A 25,959-nucleotide genomic window follows, 5' to 3' on the forward strand; every position below is an offset into this window, starting at 1 on the left:
AGAGCAAGTATTGGTTGCACTAGCCACCCAGGTCCAACAGCTGACGACCACCCTCGCCCAGGCTACACCCCATGCTTCGCCTCCGGCTCCGACAGCACCAGCTCCCGGTCCACCAGGACCATCACCTGAGCCCCGGGTGGGAACCCCGGAGCGCTACGCTGGAGACCCGGAGGTCTGCAACCCATTCATCACGAACTGTTCCATTCTCTTCGCCCTACAGCCCTACACCTTCGCCCAGGAAGAGGCGAGAGTGGTGTTTACCATTAATCATCTGACTGGAAGAGCTTGGCTGTGGGGAACGGCTGAATGGGAGCGACGCACGCCGGCTTGCTCCTCTTTCCAGGCCTTCGCCGCGGAGCTTCGCAAGGTGTTCGGTGAGGTTTCGATGGGTCCGGACGCTGCGGGAAGTCTGCTGGGGTTGAGCCAGGGGAACCAGAGCGTCGCTGACTTCGCCATCGACTTTCGCACAAGGGCCCGTCAGAGTGATTGGAACGCCCCGGCCCAGTGTGACGCTTTCTTGCTGGGCTTGAATGACTATATCAAGGATGAGTTGGTGTCCCACGACCTGCCTTCTTCTCTGGATGGGCTTATCGAGCTAACGAGCCGTCTGGACCGACGCATCCTGGCGAGACGTCGGGGGAGGCGACAGGGACAGGCGGACCGCCAGCTATCCACCCAAGCTCGTTCACCTCCGGAGACTGGACTACCCTCGTCGGGGCTACCGTCGAGGCAACCCGAACCCATGCAGGTGGGTCGCACCAGTCTCACCACCGAGGAACGGGAACGTCGGCGTCGGGGGAACCTCTGTCTTTACTGTGGCCTGGTGGGTCATTAAATCTCCAAGTGTCCAGTAAAAGGCCAGACTCACCAGTAGCGGAGGAATTACTGGTGAGTCGAACCTCTGAACTTTCCTCTGCCCGACGCCCTCTTTGTCATGCCCGTCTGCTGTTGTCTGATGGTTCTCACACCCTCGCCACCTTCATAGACTCTGGTTGTGACATTAATCTTATGGACAAGGAACTAGACCGCCAGCTAGGCATCAGTTGTGTTCCCCTGCCTGAACCTGTTCCCGCCAACGCCCTCGACGGCCATCTCCTGGGAACTGTTTCTCACCAGACGGTCCCAGTGCGCATACTCCTGTCTGGTAATCACCATGAGACCATCCAGTTCCACATCCTGCAGTCTCCCCGTATTCCCCTCATCCTGGGTTACCCCTGGCTTCGGCGACACAACCCCAACGTCGACTGGAGGACGGGGGTCATCTTGGGTTGGAGCCCTTCCTGCCACCAAGTGTGCCTGAAGCAAGCCTCAGCTCCTCAACCGGCCACCTGCTCCAGTCCTGCTCCAGATCTGACGGGGGTCCCAGACGAGCACCATGACTTTGGGGAGGTTTTTAGCAAGTCTAGGGCCACCTCCCTTCCTCCTCATCGGCCCTATGACTGCGCCATAGACCTCCTGCCTGGTTCCGCTCCTCCTAGGGGTCGCCTTTACTCCCTGTCCGCCCCTAAGAGAGGCGCCATGGAGAAATACATAAATGACTCCATGGCTGCTGGTCTCATCCGTCCCTCCTTGTCTCCTGCTGGGGCTGGGTTCTTCTTCGTGGCGAAGAAGGACAAATCTCTGCGTCCCTGCATAGATTACCGGGGGCTCAACGGCATCGTTAACCTCTCCCACTCATCTCTGCTTTCGAGCTCCTGGAGGGGGCCACCATCTTTTCGAAGTTGGATCTACGCAACGCCTACCACTTGTTGCGCATCAAAGAGGCAGATGAGTGGAAGACCGCCTTCAACACTCCCACGGGACATTATGAAAACCTGGTGATGCCCTTTGGCCTCACCAACGCCCCGGCCGTCTTCCAGGCTTTGGTCAATGACGTTCTCAGAGACATGTTGAACAAGTACGTGTTCGTCTATCTTGAGGACATCCTCATATTTTCTCAGACCAAGGAGGAACACGTACACCACGTCCAGGCAGTTCTACATCGGCTCCTGGAGAACTCGCTCTTCGTTAAAGCTGAGAAGTGCGAGTTTCACTCCCCGTCAGTCTCCTTCCTAGGATACATCGTTGGCCAAGGGAACATCAAGATGAACCCCGCCAAGGTCTCTGCTGTCACCACCTGGCCTGTTCCTGACTCCCGCAAGCAGCTCCAACGGTTCCTGGGGTTCGCCAATTGTTACCGACGGTTCATCCGTGGCTACAGTACTGTGGCCGCACCCCTCACGGCACTCACCTCCTCCAAGGTTCCGTTCTGGTGGGCTGCCGCGGCCGACGAAACTTTTCAGACACTCAAGACACGGTTTACATCGGCCCCCATCCTCCAAGTTCCGGACTCAGAGAGACAGTTCGTGGTGGAGGTGGACGCCTCCGACGTGGGGGTGGGAGCTGCTCTGTCCCAGCGGGCTGCCGGGGACCAGAAGCTCCATCCATGCGCCTTCTTCTCCCGACGCCTGACCCCTGCTGAGAGGAATTATGACATTGGCAACCGAGAACTGTTGGCGGTTAAGTTGGCGTTGGAGGAATGGCGTCACTGGCTGGAGGGAACCGAGCAGCCTTTCTTGGTTTGGACTGATCACAAGAACCTTGAATACCTCCAGGCAGCCAAGAGGCTCAACTCTCGTCAGGCCCGCTGGTCTCTCTTCCTCACCCGCTTCAACTTCTCCCTCTCCTACCGACCTGGGTCCCGCAACGTGAAGCCCGATGCCCTCTCTCGACAGTTCTTGGCGAAGGAGGAGCCTGCCTCTGGCCCCAAGACCATCCTCCCGTCCTCTCACAGGGTTGCCTCCCTCACCTGGGAAGTGGAGGAGAAGTTCAAGGCGGCCTTGGAGAACCAGCCGGGACCCAGCGCATGCCCTCCTGATCGCCTGTTTGTGGTTTCTGCCCTGCGGTCCGACGTCCTTCAGTGCGCCCACAGCTCTCGACTCACCTGTCATCCCGGCATTCAGCGGACCAAGGAGATGGTGCTACGGTGGTTCTGGTGGGCATCGCTGGAGGAAGACACTCAGGAGTTTATCAACGCCTGTCCCGTTTGCAACCAGCACAAGGTCTCACACCAAGCTCCTGCGGGTCATCTGCTTCCACTGCCTGTACCCCATCGACCATGGTCCCACATCTCCCTGGACTTCGTTACCGGCCTGCCCCCATCCAGTGGTCACACCACCATCCTGACCGTGGTCGATAGATTTAGCAAGATGGCTCACTTCGTGCCCCTGCCCAAGCTTCCGTCAGCCAAGGAAACTGCCGAGCTCATGTTACTCCACGACTTCAGGCTCCATGGTCTCCCCGTCGATGTGGTCTCCGACCGGGGACCCCAGTTTGCCTCTGTGTTCTGGAGGGAGTTCTTCACGCTTGTGGGGGCCACCGTGAGTCTGATGTCCGGATTTCATCCCCAGTCCAACGGCCAGACTGAAAAGAAGAATCAGGAGGTGGAGACTGCGCTGCGGTGTATGGTGTCCAAGCATCCCTCCTCTTGGTCCCAGCAGTTTTTGTGGGTGGAGTACGCCCACAACACCCTGACAAGCTCGGCCACTGTGCTCTCCCCTTTCCAGTGTGCCTACGGGTTCCAGCCTCCACTGTTCCCGGCGCTGGAGAAAGAGGTTTCCTGCCCGTCCGTCCATGCCTTCATTCGTCGCTGCCGCAGGACGTGGACCCAAGGCAGGGCGGCTCTTCTCCGCTCCGTGGACCGTTACGCCACGGCTGCCTACCGTCACCGCACCCAGGCCCCCACCTACCTCGCGGGCCAGAAGGTGTGGCTGTCGATCCGGGACCTTCCCTTGAGGGTGGAGTCCAAGAAGTTGGCACACCAGTTCATCGGTCCCTTTGAGATCCAGAAGGTCATTAACCCAGCGGCTGTGAGGCTCAAGTTGCCTCGTTCCATGCGGGTCCATCCTACGTTCCACGTGTCCAGAGTAAAGCCAGTCCGGGAGAGCTCCCTGGTCCCCGCAGTCCCTCCTCCTCCACCTCCTCGTCTCATCGACGGAGGCCCCGTCTTTACGGTGCACCGCCTCCTGCGCTCCCGCCGTCGCGGGAGGGGTCTCCAATACCTGGTCGATTGGAAGGGTTACGGTCCAGAGGAGACGTCCTGGGTTCCTGCTCGACACATCCTGGACGCCTCCCTCATCAGGGAGTTTCACCGGCGTCATCCCGACCAGCCGTCCAAGTCCGCCACTCGTAGAGGGGTCGCCGCCCCTGAGACTCTGTCCCCTCTTCCGTCTGAGGCGCCCGGTGACGACGAGACGGAGCTGTCCTCTGATGCAATGGAGGAAGATGCGGACATGGATGTCTCGGTCGAATATTAGCCCTCCTCCGGTCCCCCTCCTCCCACCCAACTCTGCGTGGGATTGGGTTTATTTTTTGTTTTTGTTTTGGGACGTCAGGAGCCGTCCTTTGAGGGGGGGGGGGGGTGTTCTGTCACAGTTTGCCCACTCCTCATTCTCATCCACTTCACCTCCCAGTATTTTTCCACCGGTCCCTCCTTCTCCTCACCCGCCTGCCTGCCACTCCCCTCTCATCAGCCCAACTCTCCTCACCTGTTGCACTCAGCTGCCTCTGATCACCAATTAACCCGGTATATAGACTCTCCTCACCGTTCACACAGTGCCAGATTGTTCTCAGCATTCATGCAAGACTCTCCAGCGATTTCCCGACTGCCTACATGGATTCGAACCTGCCTGCCACTCTTCGGAACCCTCGCTCAATCCTGAGCCTCTGTGTGAGTACGGTGTACCCATTCCTGTGTCACTACTCTGTGTTATAGTATCGTAATAAAGTTCATTACCAACTATACCTGCCTGATTCTGTGCTGCTATTGGGTCCAAGCTATATCCGTTACAAGTTTTAGTAATTGAATTGAATTGAATCCTTTATTTGTCATTCAGACCTTTCGGTCTGAACGAAATGCTGTTGCCTGCAGCCATACATGTAATAATAACAACACACAATAAACACAAATTAACATCCACCATAGTGAGTTCACCAAACACCTCCTCACTGTGATGGAGGCAAAAGTCTTAGAGTTACTGTCTCTTCCCTCCTCTTCTCCCGCTGCGCCGAGGCGATACCCACCGGGCGATGGTATCAGTCCCGCGGTTCAAGCTCCGCGGCCCGGGGTGGTCGAAGCTGCCGCCCTCCAGTCCAGCGGACGCATCTGTTGTAACGGGAGCTCCGGAAAACAGGCACCAGCCTGTGACCTGCGAGCTCCCGACGTTGTCATCCACTGGCCCGCGGCCGAGCCCCGGATCCAGGTCGCCGCCGCCAGAACGCCGCCTCAGCCGCCGGAGCACCGTCTCCGCCCCGCACCGGGCCGCCCACACGGCAGCGTCTCAGCCCCGCAACGGGCTGCCCCCACGGGAGCGCATTCCAGCCGGGTGCCGGTCCGCCCTCACCGGAGCGCCTTCCAGCCGGTAGCCAGGCCACCCACACGGCAGCGTCTCAGCCGCGGACCGGGCTGCCCCCACGGGAGCGCCTTCCAGCCGGGACCCTGGCCGCTCACACGGAAGCGCCTTCCAGCCGGTAGCCGTGTCGCCCGCACGGGAGTGTCTCAGCACCGCGCCATCCGCCCTCACCGGAGCTCCGAGTCGTGCCGCTGACCGGACGTCGCCGCAGCTCGAAGACCGCCAGCCTCGCGTTGGTGAGTCCTGGCTGGCTCTACCTCCGGACCCTCGAGGTCGGTCGCAGGTCGGAGGCCGCCAGCTCCGCCATTAGGCCTCAGCGCAGACGGGGGAAGAGAAGGGGGTAACGACAAAAAAGTCGCATTCCCCCGAAGGGAGAGACAGAAAGCCCTGTTTCACCTCCCCCCCCCGCCACACACATAACACCACCTAATAACCAAAAACAGTACTAAACTAGACAAAAAAAACAACACAAAAAAGTAAAAACAGACAGACTGCAGGCGAGCAGCAGCAGTATCACAGCGTCGCCACATCCGGAATTAATATAGGTGACAAAATAAAAATTCCATTGAATTAAATAAAAATTATAAAAGCATGATTCCAAAAATTTATTAAACTAAGGCCACAGGTAAAAGCTAAATGGCTAAATTATCAAAAAAAAATCTTGTGCAATAGAAATTAAAAATAAATGCATAGGTCAGTTACAAAAGATCATACCTAAAATGTATTAATAACTTGTCCTTGGGAACATAATTGCTTCTGCCAGATACTCTTTCATTGAAGCCATTAAATCTGTTTCATTTATTTTCAGTGTGGGGAACAGTCTCTTCACATGGACCTGAGTGGGTGGTATGGCTGTTACTGTCATAGCTGCAAATGTTACTATTTCTGGATAAGTAGGTATCACGGGGAATTATAAACCTGTTTGCCTGATATCGGTGGTGGAGACGATAGATGCTGGAGTCAATTATTAAAGAAGTAATAATGGCAAATTTGGATAGCAGTAAAATAATTGATCCAAGTCAGCATGGATTTATGAAGGGGAAATCCTGCTTGACTAATCTTCTGGAATTTTTTGAGGATGTGACAAGTAAAATAGACGAAGGAGATCCAGCGGGTGTAGTGTATCTGGACTTTCAGAAAGCCTCTGATTAGGCCCATACAGAAGATTAATGAGCAAAATTAGAGCACATGGTATTGGAGGTAGGGTATTGACATGGATAGAGAATTGGTTGGCAGACAGGAAACAAAACGTAGGCAGTGGCGAGTGGAGTGGCGCAAAGTTTGGTGCTGGGGCCGCAACTATTTACAATATATACTAGTGATTTAGATGATGGAATTAAAAGTAACAAGCAAATTTGCAGATGACACAATGCTGGGTGGCAATGTGAACTGTGAAGAGGATGCTTGGAGGTTGCAGGGTGACTCTCCAGGTTGAATGAGTGGGTAGATGCAGTATAATGTAGAGAAATGTGAGGTGATCCACTTTGGCGGCATGAATAAGGAGGCAGGTTCTTATCTCAATGGTGTCAGATTAGGAAAAAGGGAAGGTAAACTGAAAGTAAACATGTAGGTCCAGCAGACAGTGAAGAAAGCTAATGGCATCTTGGCCTTCATAACGAGAGGATTTGAGTATAGGAGTAAAGAGGTCCTTCTGCAGTTGTACAGGGCCCTGGTGAGACCACATCTGGAGTATTGTGTGCAGTTTTGGTCTCCTAATTTGAGGAAGGACATCCTTGCTATTTAGGCAATGCAGCCTGCGTAGGTTCATGAGGTTAATCCCCGGGATGGTGGGACTGTCATATGCGGAAAGATTGGAAAGACCGGGCTTGTATTCACTGGAATTTATGATGAGAGGGGATCTTATAGACAATAGGTGCAAGAGTAGGCCATTTGGCCCTTCGAGTCAGCACCGCCATTCAATGTGATCATGGCTGATCATCCTCAATCAGTACCCCGTTCCTGCCTTCTCCCCATATCCCATGACTCCGCTATTTTAAGAGCCTTATCTAGCTCTCTCTTGAAAGCATCCAGAGAACCTGTCTCCGCAGCTGAGGCAGAGAATTCCACAGACTCATCACTCTCTGTGAGAAAAAGTGTTTCCTCATCTCCGTTCTAAATGGCTTACTCATTATTCTTAAACTGTGGCCACTGGTTCGGGACTCCCCCAACATCGGGAACATATTTCCTGCCTCTAGTGTGTCCAAGCCCTTAACAATCTTATATGTTTCAATGAGATATCCTCTCATCCTTCTAAACTCCAGAGTGTACAAGCCCAGCTGGTCCATTCTCTCAGCATATGACAGTCCCGCCATCCCAGGAATTAACTTTGTAAACCTACGCTGCACTCCTCAATCGCAAGAATGTCCTTCCTCAAATTAGAGGACCAAAACTGCACACAATACTGCAGGTGTGGTCTCACTAGGACTCTACAACTGCAGAAGGACCTCTTTGCTCCAATATTCGATTCCTCTTGTTATAAAGGCCAACATGCCATTCGCTTTCTTCATTGCCTGCTTACTTTCATAAATTGATGTACAAGGACCCCCAGATCACGTTGTACTTCCCCTTTTCCCAACTTGATGCCATTTAGATAGTAATCTGCCTTCCTGTTTTTGCTACCAAAGTGGATAACCTCACATTTATTCGCATTAAACTTCAACCGCCATGCATCTGCCCACTCCCCCAAGTCACCCTGCATTCTCATAGCATCCTCAGAACAGTTCACACTGCCACCCAGCTTTGTGTCATCTGCAAATTTGCTGATGTTACTTTGAATCCCTTCATCGAAATCATTGATGTATATTGTAAATAGTTGCGGTCCCATCGTTGAGCCTTGCGGTACCCCACTAGTCACTGCCTGCCATTCTGAAAGGGACTCGTTAATCCCTACTCTTTGTTTCCTGTCTTCCAACCACTTCTATCCATGTCAGCACTCTACCCCCAATGCCATGTGCTCTAATTTTGCCCACTTATAGAAACACATGAAAATTACAAAAGGACTGGACAAGCTGGATGCAGGATGCAGGGGAGTCCAGAACCAAGGGACACAGATGAGAAAAAAATCATCCAGAGAATTGTGAATTTGTGGAGTTCTCTGCCACAGAAGGCAATGGAGGCCAATTCACTGGATGAATGGAAGGAAGCAGAGGGTGATGGTGGAAGGTTGCTTCTCGGACTGAAGGCCTGTTATTAGTGGTGTGCCTCCGTTCGGTGCTGGGCCCGTTACTGTTTGTCATCTGCATCAATGATTTGGATGAGAACATACAGAGCAAGATTAGCAATTTTGCTGATGATACAAAAGTGGGTTGTTTTGCAGATAGTGAGTTTGAGATAGAGAGGTTGAGATAGATTGTGAAAAATTGCAGCAGGATCGGGATCGATTGGCCAGGTGGGCTGAGGAATGATTGATGGAATTTAATACAGAGAAATATGAGGTGTTGCATTTTGGGAAGTCTAACATGGGCAGGACCTACGCAATGAATGGTAAGCCTCTGGGTAGTGTTGTCGAGCAGAGGGATGGAGGAGTACAGGAACATAATTCATTGAAAGTGGCATCACAGGTATATAGTCAAAAAGGCTTTTGGCCCATTGGCCTTCATCAGTCAGAGTATTGAATATAGAAGTTAGGCGGTCATGTTGCAGTTGTATAACACGTTAATACCCGGGATGGTGGGACTGACGTACGATGCAAGAATGGGTCGACTAGGCTTGCATTCACAGGAATTTAGAAGGATGAGAGTGAATCTTATAGAAACATATAAAATTATTAAGGGATTGGACAGGGTAGATACAGGAAACATGTTCCCCATGTTGGGGGAGCCCAGACCAGGGGTCACACACAGTTTAAGAATAAGGGGTCGGCCATTTAGGACTGAGATGAAGAAAAACGTTTTCACCCAGAGAGTTGTGAATCTGTGGAGTTCTCTGCTTCAGAAGGCAGTGGAGGTCAATTCACTGGATGTTTTCAAGAGAGAGTTAGATTTAGCCTTTAAGGCTAACGGAATCAATGGATTTAGGGTGAAAGCAGGAACGGGGTACTGATTGTGGATGATCAGCTGTGATCATATTGAATGGTGGTGCTGGCTCGAAGGGCCGAATTGTCTATGTTTCCATATAAAAGCTTTTCACTTCACATCACCGTCTACGTCTCTCCTGCGACACTCAGTCTGAGGAGGATCTCAACCTCGAATCGTCGCCCATTCCTTCTCTCCAGAGATGTTTCCCGTCCCGCTGAGTTGCTGCAGCATTTTGTAGTCTGCCCCCCCTTGAGGTTTTATCTCAGGTTTGCAGCCTCTGCAGCTGCTGCGATTGTTTCCCCTCCCCCCCCCACCCACTGTCGTGTAGGAGCCGTGGAGGCGGGTCCGGCCACGCCATGGCAACCGTTGCTAGTGCGGGGTGGGCGCTTCCGATTAGCGGAGGGGGCTGTCTGTCCGAGAGGCGGGGCTACGGCCCGACCTATAGGACGCGTTCACCTGCGGCGGCGACGGGGTTCTGATTGGTCGGACGCAGGGAGGGGGCGGTACCTGTTCCTTTCTGACGTCAATGCGGGGGAGGGAGGGGGCCGGAGCTCGTCACAGCGGGCGAGCCGAGGAACCGGAGCTCACGGTCTGGGCTCCCTCTGGTCCTCCGACTGTAGCGCCCACCTGGTATTGGGAGGCCGCAGTGCAGCTTCTCTCGTCCCCCGACTGTAGCGCCCACCTGATCGCGGGAGGCCGCAGTGCAGCTCCGCTAGTCCTCTGAGTGCAGCGCCCTCCTGGCGGCGGGAGGACACGGTGCACCGTCTCTAGTTCCCCGACTGTAGCGTCCACCTGATGGCGGGAGGCCGCAGTGCAGCCTCTCTAGTCCCCCGGAGCACCGTCTTTGTTTCTCTGCCTGCAGCGACCCCAGACTATTGAAGTGCTCGATGGAGCACCTCAAGTCCTCCGAATGCAGCGCTCTCCTAGCGGCGGGAGGACGCGGTGCATCGTCTCTAGTCATAGAAACATAGAAAATAGTTGGAGGAGTACGCCATTCGGCCCTTCGAGCCTGCACCGCCATTCCATATGATCATGGTTGATCATCAAACTCAGTATCTCATCCTTGTCTTCTCTCCATACCCCTTGACCCCTTTAGCCACAAGGGCCACATCTAACTCCCTCTTAAATATAGCCAATTAACTGGCCTCAACCACCTTCTGTGGCAGAGAATTCCACAGATTCACCGCTCTCTGTATAAAAAATGATTTTCTCATCTCGGTTCTAAAATACTTCCCTCTTATCCTTAAACTGTGACCCCTAGTTCTGGACTTCCCCAACATCGGGAATAATCTTCCTGCATTTAGCCTGTCCAACCCCTTAGAATTTTGTAAGTTTCTATAAGATCCCCCTTCACTCTTCTAAATTCTAGCATGTACAAGCCAAGTCTATCCAGTCTTTCTTCATATGAAAGTCCTGCCATCCCAGGTATCGGTCTGGTGAACCATCTCTGTACTCCCTCTATGGCAAGAATGTCTTTCCTCAGATTAGGAGACCAAAACTGTACGCAATACTCCAGTTGTGGTCTCACCAAGACCATGTACAACTGCAGGAGAACCTCCCTGCTCTTATACTCAAATCCTTTTGCTATGAATGCTAACATACCATTTGCTTTCTTGACTGCCTGCTGCACCTGCATTCCTACTTTCAATGACTGGTGTACTATGACACCAAAGTCTCGTTGCATCTCCCCTTTTCCTAATCGGCCACCATTCAGATATTAGTCTACTTTCCTTTTTTTGCCACCAAAGTGGATAACCTCACATTTATCCACATTATACTGCATGTGCCATGCATTTGCCTACTCACCCAACCGACCCAAGTCACCTTGCAGCCTCCTAGCATCCTCCTCACAGCTAACACTGCCCCCCAGCTACGTGTCATGCGCAAACTTGGAGATGTTGCATTCAATTCCCTCATCCTGATCATTAATATATATTGTGAATAGCTGGGGTCCCAGCACTGAGCCTTGCAGTACCCCACTACTCACTGCCTGCCATTCTGAAAAGGACCCGTTTACTCCTACCCTTTGCTTCCTGTCTGCCAGCCAGTTCTCTATCCACATCAATACTGTACCCCCAATAGCGTGTGCTTTAAATGTGTATACTAATACCGTGTGCTTTAAGTTTGTATACACGTCGCGCAGAGCGGGCGTACGTCATGACGCAGGGCGACTCGCTGGCGGGCGAGTGGCTCGATGCAGTGCTCGTCGCCCCAAGTCGGTGCGACCTTCCCCCCTCTCTCAATTGCCTCCTCACCCCCTCCCTCCCCTCACCCTCTCCCTTCTCCCCCTCACCCCTCCTCGCACCCCCTCTCCCCTCACTTTCCTCATCCATTCTCCCCTCCCCTCACTTCCGCTGTCCTCACCCCTTCCTCCTTCCCCCCCTTGCCTCCTCACCATCTCTTCCCTCCTTCCCCCTTCCCTTCTCACCAACACCCCCTCCTCTCCATCCCCTCTCTCCCCTTCACTGTCTCCTCCACTCCCTCTCCCTCCCCCCACTCTCACTCCCTCCTCCCGTTCCCCTTCCTCCCCCCTTCAAGCGCTAGTAGTGTTCACACGTTAGTAATGTCCTGTTTTCCAGCTTGTTGACCCTCTGTGTTCCCCTCCTGCAGGGTATAGCAGTTGTTGCTGTGGACGGAGAGACGGGGACGTGAGCGGCCCGTGAGGGCGTCCAGGTGAGCCCCCCACCCCTCCCTCCCCCATCTGCTCAGTGTGTGGGCTGCGCTTCGAGGGGCTGAGCTTCGGTGGAGGACCACATGGCGGAGCACAACAAGCAGAAGCGTTATGTGTGTGACGTGTGTGGCAAGGCCTGTCAGCTCCCTAGCCTGCTGGAGATCCACCGGCAGGTGCACACGGGAGAACGCCCCTTCGACTGCTCGGAGTGTGGCAAGAACTTCACCCGCTACGACAGACTGCTGCGGCACAACCGCGTGCACTCCAGCGAGAGGCCCTTCACCTGCTCCGATTGCGGCAAGAGCTTCAAGACGACGCATGACCTGAAGTCCCACCAGCGAATGCACACGGGCGAGAAGCCCTATGGCTGCTCCACCTGCGGCAGAGAGCTTTGCCTGGATGTCAGGGCTACATCGGCACCGGCGGGACTCACAGCAGTGAGCGGCCCTTCACCTGCACAGACTGCGGCAAAGGCTTCAAGTCGTCCACGGACCTGAAGATGCACAGGCGTCTGCACACCGGGGAGCGGCCCTACAGCATGCAGTGACTGCGGCAAGGGCTTCAGCTGCTCCAACGACCTGGCTGGTGCACCAGCGCACCCACACCGGCGAGCACCCCTTCATCTGCGCCGAGTGCGGCAAGGGCTTCATATGCTCCACCAGGCTGCTGTCCCTACCAACAGGAACACACCGGCGAGAAGCCCTTTGGCTGCTCCGACTGTGGCAAGGGTTTCAAGGGGACGAAAGAGCTGAAGAGCCACCGGTGGGTGCACACGGGCGAGAAGCCCTATGGCTGCTCCACCTGTGGCAAGAGCTTTGCCTGGGTGTCGGCACTACAACGGCACCGGCGGGTGCACAGCAGTGAGCTGTCCTTCACATGTTCCGACTGTGGCAAAGGCTTCAAGTCATCTATCAACCTGAAGGGGCACAGGTGCCTGCACACCGGGGAGCGGTCCTACACCTGCAGCGACTCCGGCCCTACACATGCAGCGATTCCGGCACCCGCTCCAGCAACCTGCTGTCGCAGCAGCGCACCCACACCGGCGAGCGCCCCTTCACCTGTTCCCAGTGCGGCAAGGACTTCACCCGCTCCATCAGCCTGCTGGAGCACCAGCGTATTCACACCGGCGATCGTCCCGCCCCTAGCGCAGGATGTGGAGGCCCTGTCTCACCAGCGCATGCACACCAGTGGCCAGCCCTACGACTGCCCGTAATGCAGTGAGGCGTTTGTCTGCTTGCGGGGCTGCGGCAGCACCGGCGGGCCCACGCCGGCTAGCATCTGCTCCCACTGCGGCAAGCGTTTCAAGAGAGCATTGGGGCTGCGGGAACACCAGCAGTTACACACCGGAGAGAGACGCTTTGTGTGCACTGAGTGTGCAAGGGTTTCAATAACTGAAATATCACATGTACATTAGTATTCAGACCCTTTACTCAGTACTTTGTTGAGGCACCTTTCGCAGTAATTACAGCCTCAAGTCTTCTTGGGTGTGACGCTACACCTGTATTTGGGTAATTTCTCCCTTTCCGCAGACCCTCTCAAGCTCTGGTTGGATGGGGAGTGTTGATGCACAGCTATTTTCAGGTCCCTCCAGAGATATTCAATCGGGTTCAACTCCAGGCTCTGGCTGGGCCACTCAAGGACATTCACAGACTTGTCGACCCCACTCCTGCATTGTCTTGGCTGTGTGCTTAGGGTCGTTGTCCTGTTGGAAGGTGAACCTCCGCCCCAGTCTGAGGTCCTGAACGCTCTGGAGCAGGTTTTCATCAGGGACCTCTCTGTGCTCCGTCCATCTTTCCTTCGATCCTGCCTAGTCTCCCCAGTTCCTGCCGCTGAAAACATCCCCACAGCATGATGCTGCCACCACCATGCTTCACCGTAGGTATGATATTTGCCAGGTGATGAGCGGTGCCTGGTTTCCTCCAGGCGTGACACTTGGCATTCAGGCCAAAGAGTTCAATCTTGGTTTCATCAGACCAGAGAATCTTGATTAGGTGTCTTTTGGAAAACTCCAGGCGGGCTGTCATGGGCCTTTTACTGAGGAATGGCGTCCATCTTGCCACTCTAACATAAAGACGTGATTGGTGGAGTGCTGCAGACCTAGTTGTCCTTCTGGAAGGTTCTCCCATCTCCACAGAGGAACTCTGGAGCTCTGTCAGAGTGACCATCGGGTTCTTGGTCACCTCCCTCACCAAGGCCCTTTCCCCCCGATTGCTCAGTTTTGGCCGGGCGGCCAGCTCTATGAAGTCCTTGTGGTTTCAAAGTTCCTCCATTTAAGAATGAAGGAGGCCACTTGTGCTCCTCGGGACCTGCAATGCTGCAGAAATTGTTTTATACCCTTCCTCAGATCCGTGTCTCGACACAATCCTGTCTCGGAGGTCTTCGGACAATTACTTTGTCTTCATGGCTTGGTTTTTGCTCGGACATGCACTGTCAACTGCTGGGACCCTATATAGACAGGTGTGGGCCTTTAAAAATCACGTACAATCAATTTAATTTGTGGAATCCAATAAAGTTGTAGAAACACTCTAGGATAATCAATGGAAATAGGATGCACTGAAGCTCAATTTTGAGTGTCATAGCAAAGGGTCTGAATACTTATGTAAATGTGATATTTCAGTTATTTCTTTCAATTGCAAAACTTTCTAAACACCTGTTTTCGCTTTTATATTATGAGGCATTGTGTGCAGATGGATGATAAAAACATGAATTTAATCCAATTTAGAATAAGGCTGTAACGTAACAATATGTGAACAAAATGAAGGGGTGTGAAAACTTTCTGAATGCACTGTAAAATGGAAGGAAATGATGATATTTCGGGTCAAGACCCTCTTCCTTTTCGACCTAAAACGTCACCCATTCCTTCTCTCCAGAGATGCTGCCTGTCCTGCTATGTTACTCCAGCATTTTCTGTCCTTTTTTATAAACCAGCATTTGCAGTTCCTTTCCATTCTGTTTAACCATCTCTGCACCTTCCCCAAAGCCTCCACATCAGTCCTGTAATGGAGTGACCAGAACTGTATACAATACTCCAAATGCTACCTGACCAATGTCCCATAAAGCTGCACATATACTGTACATTCCTCTCTCCTTATCTCACACCCTTTTCGTATCCTAATTTTCTCTCACCTCTGTCACTTACTCCACTCTTCTGCCGATCACCCCCTCATCTGTTAACATAGTGTCAGTCTGAAGAAGGGTCCTGACCCGAAATGTCACCTATCCATGTTCTCCATAGATGCTGCCTGATCCGCTGAGTTACTCCAGTACTCTGAAACGCACCTATCCATTTTCTCCACAGATGCTACCAAACTCGCCAAGTTACTACAGCACTTTGTGTTAAAGTCATACAGTGTATTAGAGTGATACGGTGTGGCAACAGACCCTTCTGCCCAACGTGCCCACACTGACCAACATGTCCCAACTACACTAGTCCCACCTGCCTGCATTTGGTCCATATCCCTCCAAACTTGTCCTATCCATGTACCTGTCTGACCTTTTCTGAAACGTTGGGATATTTGCAGCCTCAACTACCACCTCTGGCAGCTTGTTCCATACATCCACCACACCCTGTGGAAAATGTTACCCCACAGATTCCTATTCAATCTTTTCCCCCTTCACCTTGAACCTCTGGCCTCTGGTCCTCGATTTCCCCAACTCTGGGCAAGAGATTCTATGCATCTAACTAAATTGTGTTCTATGCAGGATTCCAGCATCTGCAGTTTCTTGTGTCTCCCTCACCTATATCCACCTATCACTTCTGATGAAGGGTCTCAACCTTGAAACATCACCCATTCCTTCTCTCTAGAGATGCTGCCTGTCCCGCTGGGATACTCCAGCATTTAGTGTCCACCTATCTCTGGAGCTTTAGCAAGGGCGGGGGGGATAAAGACTTTCCTCCAGCAGCCGCACAAGTTGCCCACCAGAAGCCTTATCCATCAGTGGAGAAACTGCCTGTTTCACATCAGGTCAATCATTCCATCCACCAACCTCGCAAGTAGAGAGCCCAACCCTTGAAATGAATGTACAGATGTTGGTGCCCATCAGTAACCCTATGGGAGATATCAAACCATTAAGTGGTTTCCCAATGTCGAAGATATTTGAAGCAATTTTCTTTCTCTTTAATTTTGCATCACAGCCCCATCTCTCGTTTCTAGCTTCCTCCAATCAGTCTGAAGAAGGGTCACTTGGTTACTTTACTTACTAACCAATGTGGTGCTGTATTATTATAAGCTCCGCCTACTACTACTACTAATAATAATAATAAAAAAATATTGTATTGCCATTGCACATAAGTGCAACGAGATTTGGTATGCAGCTTCCATCCAATGTCATGACTTAAGTAACTAATACAATTTAGATTTAGATACCCCGAGAACATGGTTTGTAAAAAGAGCATTACAACAGTAAAATAGTTAAAACAGTTCAAACAGACTAAAGTGCAGATGTGTCAGTGCGACGTGATCATGAGAGGGAGACAGTCCATAGGGGTGGGGGCCACTCAGCAGGGCCGGTTTAGAGCCGCTATAGCTCTGGGAAAGAAGCTGTTCCTGAATCTGGAGGTGCGGGAGAAGAAGGCCTTGTAACGTCTGCCGGAGGGAAGTACTTTGAACAGTCCATTACAAGGGTGTGAGGAGTCTTTATGGATGCTAACGGCCTTCCTGAGGCACCGTGTGTGGTAGATGCCCTCCAAGGCTGGTAGCGGTGGCCCAATAATATTCTGCGCTCTGTGGACGACGCGCTGAGGAGCTCTCCTCTCTGCCTCCGTGCAGCTGAGATACCACACAGAGATGCCATACGTTAATATGCTCTCTGTGGTGCAGCGGTAGAAGGTTGTCAGCAGCTGTTGGGGCAGACCAGTATTATTTAATGTCCTCAGGGAGAACAGTCGTTGCTGTGCCTTCTTGACCAGCGCAGCGGTGTTGGTGGACCATGTGGTGGTGGGCCACACCATTCATATTATGGCAACTCGCCATGTGCTGACAGTCAGTAGTGCTGCATGGCAGGAGTAACATTCTGTTGTGTGTTTAAGAAGGAACTGCAGATGCTGGAAAAACTAAGGTAGACAAAAGTGCTGGAGAAACTCCGCGGGTGCAGCAGCATCTACGGTGCGAAGGAAATAGAGAACGTTTCGGGCCGAAACCCTTCTTCAACAAACCATTCTGTGGTGTGTTGTAACTGTTACTGAATAAATATTGTTATACCAGATCTGTGAGTATGTGTGATGAACTCAACATGGTGTCAGAAGTGGTCAACCCACTCCGCACTTTTTAATTTTATTTCCAGTGTTTATTTCACCCATTTTGTCCCTTTTCACGTGTTGCTAAGGCCAACTCATTCCATAAACCTGATCCTCTGATTTTCGACTCAGAACATTGGCAGATTTTCGAGCATGATTTCGACCAAACATCCGTGCTGCTCATCGCAACGTTCCACAAGAACACCGTTTACTCTATGCGTCTCAACGTCACTGGCCCAGAAGCTGTTTAACGAGCAGAGCACGATGACTTTGCTCCTGCGGTTCTGGGTCACAACAATCAGATCATGGTACCTGCTGAAACTATTGATGATGCAGCTACAGAGCTTTGATTTGACCCTTTTCTACAAAAGGGGCAAGGACATGCATCTGACTGACACGCTATCAAGAGCCCCATGAACAATCTGCGAACAAAAGCCGTCTGAAAATGTCCAGTTCATAGTAAGGGGCGTCATGGTACACCAGTCATTGAAAGTAGGGTGCGGGTGCAACAGGCAGTGAAGAAAGCGAATGGTATGTTAGCATTCATAGCAAAAGGATTTGAGTATAGGAGCAGGGAGGTTCTACTGCAGTTGTACGGGGTCTTGGTGAGACCACACCTGGAGTATTGCATACAGTTTTGGTCTCCTAATCTGAGTAAAGACATTCTTGCCATAGAGGGAGTACAGAGAAGGTTCACCAGACTGATTCCTGGGATGTCAGGACGTTCATATGAAGAAAGACTGAATAGACGCGGCTTGTACTCGCTAGAATTTAGAAGATTGAGGGGGGATCTTATTGAAACATACAAAATTCTTAAGGGGATGGACAGGCTAGATGCAGGAAGCTTGTTCCCGATATTGGGGAAGTCCAGGACAAGGGGTCACAGTTTAAGGATAAGGGGGAAATCTTTTAGGACCGAGATGAGAAAAACATTTTTCACACAGAGTGGTGAACCTGTGGAATTCTATGCCACCGAAGGTAGTTGAGGCCAGTTCATTGGCTATATTTAAGAGGGAGTTAGATGTGGCACTTGTGGCTACAGGGATCAGGATGTATGGAGAGAAGGCATGTACAGGATACTGAGTTGGATGATCAGCCATGATCATATCGAATGGCGGTGCAGGCTCGAAGGGCCGAATGGCCTACTCCTGCACTTATTTTCTATGTCTATGTCTAATGCTGGTGCCGTACGTACCTACAGAATGCCCAAGCGACCTGGCTGCGGATACAAGTTTACAGCTGCTGTCTTCTGTCATCCGGCATGACAGGCCGGATAAACAATAACTCGCTCCACTTCCTATTCTCCCAAACTACCTGGTCCGCGAGGAACTGGTGATGCAGGACCGTGTCATAAACAAGGTACACAAAGCAGTCATCCCAATTGCTCTACGGGACAAAGTTTATCGCTTTCAGACAATCATGCACTCGTACTATTCGGCGGCCTCCTACAACATTCTCTGGAGCTCTGCTGCCATTTACAGTGTAAGTCCTGCTGCTGCTGCACTGATTTAACTTCCCACTTTGCACTTGTCCAAGTTCAATTCAATCTGCCATTATTCCTTGGCCCACGTTTCCAATTGATCCAGACACTGCTGCAATTTCAGGGAGTAAGTCAGTCGCTTGCATTTAAAGTCCTGTACATCACCAACTTTGCTGCTGATGCTGCTGTCTACAAACTTACTGAGAGCGAGAGAGGGGGGGAGGGGAGAGAAAACAGTATGTGCATAATTCTCTGAAAGCGCTAACACACAGATAGACAGACAGACGGGGTGATGAAGAAGCAGCAGCAGCAGTTTGTCAAGTTTGTTAGTTGGGACATACATCACGTTAGGGCGGCCATACGAAAGATGTTGGTTTGTGTAGGGCAATACATGGGAAGTGTGGTGTGCTATTCTGGTCCTCATAACTACAAGAAGCATTTATTGTGAGAAGTGAAAGGATTCATTTATTAGTGCAGGAGTGAGCAAGCACTTCTGTGTGAGTTTTTTAGCACCGAGCCTGATTCCTTCGCAACTGAAGCCTGCTGGCAATAGGCCTTCATTGACAACAGAATAGGTCTTCTCTAGTAACAGGAGCCTGACTCCAGTACGCCTTAACATGATAGGTTCAGAGGCCCATAACTTAGGCCATAGCCCAGAGGTTAAGCTCGGAGCCTGTAACATTGCCATGAGGCCTACAAAGCACAGGATCTGAGGCCCAGAACTTAGGCCAAAGCCCACAACACAGGCCCGGAGTCTATAACACAGACCTGGGGCCCACAATACAGGCTCGGAAGCCCAGAACTTTGGCTTGGAACCAATAACACAGGCTCGGAGCCTACAACACAACCCTAAGGCCTGCAAAACACATGCTCTGAGGCCCAGAAGTTAGGCCCAGGGCCTAAAATACAGGTCCGGAGTCTATAACACAGGGGCCCACAACACACGCTCGGAAGCCCAAAATTTAGGCCTGGAGCCTATAAGACAGGTTCGGAGCCTACAACACAACACTAAGGCTTACTAAACACAGGCTTGGAGGCTCAGAACATAGGCCAAAGCCCATAACAAGCTCTGGAGCCTACAACACAGCCCTGTGATGCACAACAAAGATTCTGAGGCCCAGAAGTTAGCCCAAAGCTCAGTTAGGCCAAAGCATAAAATACACAGCTGGAGCCTATAATACAGCCCTGTGGCCTAAAAAACACAGGCTTAGGGTGCCAGAAGTTAGACCCGGAGACAATAACACAGGCCCAGAGCCTTTAATACAGCACTGAGAGACTATAATCGTCATGTGACCCAGAACTTAGGCCAAAGCCCAGAACTTAGGCCTGGAGCCTACAACACAGGCCCAGAGCCCTACATCACCCGGCGCAGCTTTAACGGCCGCGGGACTTGCCATCGCCCGCCGGGGGTTCCAACATCAAGACCCGGAGCAGGGCCTTACATTGCCGGGGGCTTTAACATCGGGAGAAGAATAGGAAACAGGGGAAGTACAATGACTTTGCCTTTTGTTTTTGCAAATTGTGTTAATTGTGTGTCTTGGTTTTTTTTCTTGTTGTATGTCTGCAGAAACCAAATTTCGTTTGAACTTCATTTGTGGTTATGATAAACGGTATAGTATTGTATTGTATATCAGTCACTAAGCACCCACAAAACTATCTCACAATAATCAGTGCTGCCAACTCTCACGCTTTGAGCGTGAAAATCATGCATTTGAGCACATTCTCACGCCCTCACGCTGATGACAGAATTCTCACGCTGTCTTCAGTCCCTGCACAGCAAAGCTCTTTTAGCGGAGCTATAGGATCTTTGCAGCACAGTTTGTCTCTTTGCGCCACGTGACAGCAATCTCTGCGGTCTGGCGAAGCGCGTCGGTCCAGAGGCAGCGGTAGTCACCGCCTCTGTGCACCGGCTGCGAGAGCTGCGCTGCCGGCCGCCGCTGCAGCATCGCTCCCTCCCTTCCTCCTGCCCTTCAACTCACACGGCAGCGCCAGCGCCGCCAATCCACGCTACACCGTGCCCGCTAGTCTCCCCATTGGGCGACCGGGGAGAGAGAGGGAGGGGGAGGAAAGATGGAGGAATGGGGAGGAAAGAGGGAGGGGAGGGGAGGAAAGAGGGAAGGAGGGAGGAGGAAGGAAATGTATGTGTGCGTGTCTGTCTCCCTGTGTGTGTCTCCTTTGTGTGTGTGTGTGTGTGTGTGCGCCTCCCTGTGTGTGTCTCCTTGTGTGTGTGTCTCCCTGTGCGTGTGTGTGTGTGTTTCATTGTGTGTGTCTCCTGTGTGTGTGTGTGTGTGTTTCATTGTGTGTTTCTCCCTGTGTGTGTGTGTGTGTCTGTTTGCCTCCCTGTGTGTGTGTGTCTGTCTCCCTGTGTGTGTGTGTTTGCCTGTGTGCATGTGTGTTTCCCCGTGTGTGTCTCCCTGTGTGTGTGTGTGTGTTTCCCCGTGTGTGTGTGTGTGTGTGTCTGTCTCTGTGTGTGTGTGTGTGTGTGTGTGTGTGTGTGTGTGTGTGTGTGTGTGTGTGTGTGTGTGTGTGTGTGTGTGTGTGTGTGTGTGTGTGTGTATGTCTGTCTCTTTGTGTATGTCAGTATTCAGTATGTATTTAATATCATTTTCACTGAGTACTTGCATACACATGTGAAACGAAAAAAACGTTATTCGATCAGTTTCCATTCAGTGTAGTTAATATAAAAAGGATCAACACAAAGGGCTTTAAAAACAAATAAAAATTAACATGTCTAAAAACAAAAAGTAGGCCTAAAATTTACAATGGAATAAAAACAGACATTCCGACCGACAGTGGCTTTACTTTGACAGGTGCCTAGCTGTCAAAGTATGGACGAGGTTGAATGTGTTTGTGAACGATATTTGGGGAGGGGACACAGACTCCCAATGTATCTCCCTGTGTGTGTGTGTGTGTGTGTGTGTGTGTGTGTGTGTGTGTGTGTGTGTGTGTGTGTGTGTGTGTGTGTGTGTGTGTGTGTGTGTGTGTGTGTGTGTGTGTGTGTGTCCCTGTGGGTTGTGTGTCTTCCTTTGTATATGTGTCTCCCTGTGTGTGTGTGTGTGGCTGAGTTGGATGATCAGCCATGATCATATTGAATGGCGGTGCAGGTTCGAAGGGCCGAATGGCCTACTCCTGCACCTATTTTCTGTGTTTCTATCTGCCCGCATTTCTCTCTCGGTACTGTACAGAGGTGTCCACTGCCACTGATGGGCCAGAGAGTTTGTTTACACTCAAAGCCGCAACCATCAGTGCCGGCTGCAAACTGACCTCTGCTGTCTACCACAGCCTCACACCCGACCCGGTTCAGTATTGACTTCGGCTGCTGCCCTTGTGGAGTTTGCAATTTATCTTTGTGAGAAGATGCGTTTCTCCCAGATGTTCCTGTTCCGTCAAACATCTCAAATACCTGCTGATTGGTAGATAGAAACATAGAAAATAGGTGCACGAGTAGGCCATTCGGCCATTCGAGCCTGCACCACTATTCAATATGATCATCTAACTCAGTATCCTGTACCTGCCTTCTCTCCGTACCCCCTGATCCCGCTAGCCACAAGGGCCACATCTAACCCCCTCATAAATATGGTCAATGAATTGTGGCCTCAACTACCTTCTGTGGCGGAGAATTCCATAGATTCACCACTCTCTGTGTGAAAAATGTTTTTCTCATCTCAGTCCTAAAAGACTTCCTCCTTATCCTTAAACTGTGACCCCTTGTTCTGGACGTCCCCAGCATTGGGAACAATCTTCCTCCATCCAGCCTGTCCAACCCCTTAAGAATTTTGTAAGTTTCTATAAGATCCCCCCTCAATCTTCTAAATTCTAGCGAGTACAAGCCGAGTCTATCCAGTCTCTCTTCATATGAAAGTCCTGACATCCCAGGAATCAGTCTGGTATTCTGGATCAGATGGCACGCCATCTGTCAGCTCAGATGGATGAGAAGGATCCCAAAGTACACAGTATCAAAAACGTGAAGTTCCTCTCAGTAAAGACGGGAAAATATAATCTGCTCTGCATTTCCCGACATCACCCTCTTCCGACCGAATTTCCACCAACGAGGTGATGAGCGTGTGAAGAGAGTAAACATATGATCCATGAAAGGCGCGGCGTTTTGCCGGCACTAACAAAGTTGGATGATGCAACATCTCTTTCATTTTTTTGAAACTTCATATCTCTCTGCTACACATATATATATTTCTGCTTGTTGTTTTATCAAACATGGTCTTTGGTAAAAATTACGATCGCAATTTCCTAATTTGATGGAGCAAACTTCTATTAATAAATCACCGCTGATCATTTGCATCTTTTCACCCCAAACAGCAGCATCGCATATATATATATATATTGTTATTGCACCTCTAGAGTTCCCCTTGCTGTGGACAACGTGTATCCTATAACCATATAACCATATGACAATTACAGCACGGAAACAGGCCATTTCGGCCCTTCTAGTCCGTGCCGAACACTTATTCTCACCTAATCCCATTTACCTTCACTCAGACCATACCCCCCATTCCTTTCCCGTCCATATACCTATCCAATTTTTTTTAAATTATAAAACGAACCTGCCTCCACCACTTCCACTGGGAGCTCATTTCACACAGCTACCACTCTCTGAGTAAAGAAGTTCCCCCTCATGTTACCCCTAAACTTCTGTCCCTTAATTCTCAAATCATGTACTCTTGTTTGCATCTTCCCTACTCTCAATGGAAAAAGCTTAGCCACGTCAACTCTGTCTATCCCTCTCATAATTTTAAAGACCTATATCAAGTCCCCCTTAACCTTCTGCGCTCCAATGAATAAGGACTTATCTTGTTCAACCTTTCTCTGTAACTTAGGTTCTGAAACCCAGGCAACATTCTAGTAAATCTCCTCTAGTACTCTCACTAGAACTCTCACTATTTTGTTGACATCTTTCCTAAAATTTGGCGACCAAAATTGTACACCATGTTCCAGAATTGGCCTCACCAATGCCCTGTACAATTTTAACATTACATCCCAACTTCTATACTCAATGCTACCCCTCGGCTTGTACTCGCTAGAATTTAGAAGATTGAAGGGGGATCTTATAGAAACTTACAACATTCTTAAGGGGTTGTACAGGCTAGATGCAGGAAGATTGTTCCCGATGTTGGGGAAGTCCAGAACAAGGGGTCACAGTTTAAGGATAAAGGGGAAATCTTTTAGGACTGAGATGAGAAAAACATTTTTTACATAGAGAGTGGTGAATCTCATGAATTCTCTGCCACAGAATGTAGTTGAGGCCAGTTCATTGGCTATATTTAAGAGGGTGTTAGATGTGGCCCTTGTGGCTAATGGGATCAGGGGATATGGAGAGAAGGCATGTACAGGATACTGAGTTGGATGATCAGCCATGATCATATTGAATGGCGATGCAGGCTCGAAGGGCCGAATGGCCTACTCCTGCACCTATTGTCTATGGCTCTATCTTTCTATGCTCTGATGTATAATAATAATAATAATAATAATAATAATAAACTTTATTTATAAAGCGCTTTAAATAACCGCAGTTGCCACAAAGTGCTGTACATGAGAACTCATGGGCAAAAAGTTATTACAAATCATTAAAAACCGTAAAACGAAGAACTAAAAACAGTACAAAATTAAAAGACATTAAAAGCACTAAGAACAGGAGCAATGTCTCAGCCAGTGTCGAAAGCCAGAGAATAAAAATTAGTTTTTAGGGAGGATTTGAAGATGGACAGTGAGGGGGCCAGTCTGATATGCAACGGCAAAGTGTTCCAGAGTGCCGGAGCAGCAACAGAAAAGGCTCTATCCCCTCTGAGCTTCCGCTTAGACCGTGGTGCCTCAAGGAGCAGCTGATCAGCTGACCTGAGGCACCGGGCAGGAGCATATAGATGGAGCAGCTCAGAGAGGTAAGGCGGGGCGAGCCCATTCAATGATTTGAAAACAAATAAAAGAATTTTAAAATGAACTCGAAAGTGCACTGGGAGCCAGTGAAGGGAGGCCAAAATCTGCGTAATGTGCTCCCTCTTTCGAGTTCCGGTCATAAGGCGAGCGGCAGCATTTTGAACCAGCTGGAGACGAGCCAATGAAGCTCGTGCGACTCCAGAGTAGAGTGCGTTACAGTAATCCAGCCTAGATGTAATAAAGGCATGGATTACTGTTTCAAAATGCTGCCGCTCGAGGATGGGCTTCACCTTTGCCAGCTTCCTTAGGTGAAAGAAGCTGGACTTAACCACCGCGCCTATTTGTTTATCTAGTTTAAAATCACCGTCCATCCTAAAACCCAGGTTTAAAACTGTTGGCTTTACGGACAATGCCAGTGGACCCGAGTCAACAAAGGGAGGTTCACGGCAGCCATTGGGGCCAAACAAAATCACCTCTGTCTTTTTTTCATTAAGTCCCAGAAAGTTTAAAGCCATCCAGGACTTAATGTCCTCAAGACAAGACAGAAGTGATTTTAGAGAATAGTCGTCTTCTTTCCTGAGTGGCATATATAACTGGCTATCATCTGCGTAAAAGTGAAACGAGATGCCATGCCTTCTTAAAATTGAGCCCAGAGGAAGTAGGTATAGAGAGAAGAGAAGGGGCCCTAAAATTGAGCCCTGTGGAACCCCATATGCCAAGGGAGTGGAGGAGGATTCAAAGCCAGCAAGGCTTACACGCATGGTTCTGTCTGCCAGCATAAAGGCCAGCACACCAAAAAACTTTCTTTACCACCCTATCTACACGAGATTCCATTTTCAGCATGCACCTACTGGAAATCACTTCATCAGAATACCGATGATTTGTAGTCGACATTCTCATCAACAGACCACAATCTGTTTGAATTGGCGAAACACGTCTTCCGTAATAACCATCAGTACGGAGGCACCTCGAGACTGTGTGCGCAGCCCCCATGTCTATCCACTCTAAATTCATGACTGTGAAGGTTGACACAGTGCTAAATCCATCTTCAAGTTCGCCGACGATACTACCCTTGTTGGACGAATTACAGATGATGATCAGTCAGAGTGTTGAGGTGAGATCGATCGACTGGCCAAGCAGTGCCAGCACAACAACCTGGTTCTCAATGTCAGTAAGACCAATGAACTGATTGTGGATGAGGAAGGATGAGGTCCCACAAATCTGTCTATATCGACAGGACAATGGTGGAGAGAGTCAAAAGCATCAAATTCCTTGGCGTG

General features: G+C 50.6%; 1 long non-coding RNA gene across 1 annotated transcript; it reads left to right on the top strand.

Annotated features, from left to right (window-relative positions):
* Positions 1–11,385: 11,385 nt before the first annotated feature.
* On the top strand, positions 11,386–24,469 carry LOC116970144. Its single transcript, XR_004411030.1, has 3 exons — positions 11,386–11,519; positions 18,335–18,345; positions 24,459–24,469. It is a non-coding gene; the product is annotated as an uncharacterized LOC116970144 (long non-coding RNA).
* The last annotated feature ends 1,490 nt before the right edge of the window (positions 24,470–25,959 follow it).

The sequence above is a fragment of the Amblyraja radiata genome, unplaced genomic scaffold (assembly GCF_010909765.2).
Source record: "Amblyraja radiata isolate CabotCenter1 unplaced genomic scaffold, sAmbRad1.1.pri scaffold_564_ctg1, whole genome shotgun sequence".
NCBI classification, from domain to species: Eukaryota; Metazoa; Chordata; class Chondrichthyes; order Rajiformes; family Rajidae; genus Amblyraja; species Amblyraja radiata.